Below are 1,934 nucleotides of genomic sequence, written 5' to 3'. Positions count from 1 at the left end.
TATTGCGTGCGAATGTTGATATAAATTGAGATATATCATATATGCATGCCATCTTGCTAGAGGCATAATCAATGCCATTGCTGCTTCTATATGTCACCAACAGCAAGCATAGCAATTATACTTCTCCTGGCATATCATTGTCTCAAGCAACAAGACATCGATCAATTTGGTACATGTGTAGCTGAGGAGACCTTCTCAAATTGGACAAACAAGACCAGGCTTAATATCAGACATTTTGTCGCACGTTTATTCATACGCGGATGACTTGAGTTTTTTATTTTATTTTAATCAATCAATGGATTACTTCATCGAGTCTTTAACCGAACTTATGTAAACTTGATCGAATTCCTCATTTTCAGTTATATACAATTGAAACTCGATAAATGAATCTTAAATAAATTAATAACATTTATTAAATAATAATTTTCTCCAATCCCAACTCGAGACTAATGTATATTGCTAGGAACATCGATAAATGCACATAAGATAATAATTTTTTTAAACATCTTTAGGTCACATCGAATATATAAAGTAATAATTAATTTAATAAAAATTCAAAAAATAAGTAAAATGATTAATAATTGATCAAACATTTATAAGATATAGTGAATAAAATTCATAATACAAATTAAGGAAAGTAATTGTTTAAACTTATCATTTTAATGTTATTTTTAGGCATGAGAGTATACCAAATTTAGAGTGTGAATAAATATAAAATCCTAGCTAAAAGTAGACATAATATTCAAACTAAACGATTACCATCGATTTAGCTAGAATAACAATAAAAATCTCTATAAACTAATAATTTATTAATTTATCGATAAATGAATAAATTATTGATTTATTAATAATATAATAATCTCGTTATAATAATAATTGTTTTCTGTCTCTGTTTTGAAAGAATAAATATTATACTCTTGTGTGTCTTAGCCTTATTAAGTTACCTGTTAGAGATAGATTCACATCTTTGTAATAAATTATGACTCTGAATCCTACGGGATGTGGTTATGTAATGCCTATATATATGCCCTATTATCAATCAATAAATGGTACATCTTGTTCCAATACATTGTTCTTATTCTTATTTCATTATCCTGCAACATGTTATCATGCATTTTGTTCTCAAGTGTCTGAGCGACGAGACCACCACAAGAAAAATTAACTCGAACCCTTAATTTTTTTTCCCCGGCAGCCTCCCTTCCTTGACATCATCAGAAAAATATGTCAGCAGCCCGATAAATTGTTTGTCGGCAAAAGTAGAAAATTTGTCTTTTTCTCAGGGCACCCAGAAAATTATTCTAGGCACTCATCGTCTTCCCCGTCTCTCCTCCGGTGAGTTGTTGCTACTCCCGCCGTGCGCCTGGTATACACACTACCTAGGCGACGCTGCCATTTGGTTTGCAAGTTGTCGACGACACCAAGCCATATGTTGCCTAGCCTTGCGCATCGCCTTCGCCTGTCCAAGAACCCGACCGCCCCGAGTATGCCCCACACGACCCAGCCAGCTCGTCGTCGATCCTAGTTCGGCCCATTGATGACGTTGAAATCCCCAGACCCATTAGTCACGCAGATCGCCGCCACCCTCTATATTATCTCCGACGTGGACTGATGACCCATTTCTGCAGGATCCGACCGACCTTGACCCGTCTTCGGCAGAACTTGACCCAGAAAGACCTAATGACGGCTTGGGCCTTCTGACAAGCCCAACATCCATATTTGGCCTGCATCCTTAAACCCAGCTGCTACTTTGGGCCTCCAGCCCTACCAAGCCCACTAAGCCTTTATCTTTTCTATTTCTATCTTTTCCTATTTCTTTAATTGTTTTCTTCGCACGTTTAGTTTATAACTATGTTTCACGTGATTGCATAGGAAAAATGATCAATCATCGTACCATTGTGATGTCATGCTTGCCAGAGATAGACGTTACTCAGGCG

The sequence above is a fragment of the Argentina anserina genome, chromosome 5 (assembly GCF_933775445.1).
Source record: "Argentina anserina chromosome 5, drPotAnse1.1, whole genome shotgun sequence".
Lineage (NCBI taxonomy): Eukaryota > Viridiplantae > Streptophyta > Magnoliopsida > Rosales > Rosaceae > Argentina > Argentina anserina.
Note: the sequence above shows the minus strand (reverse complement) of the source record.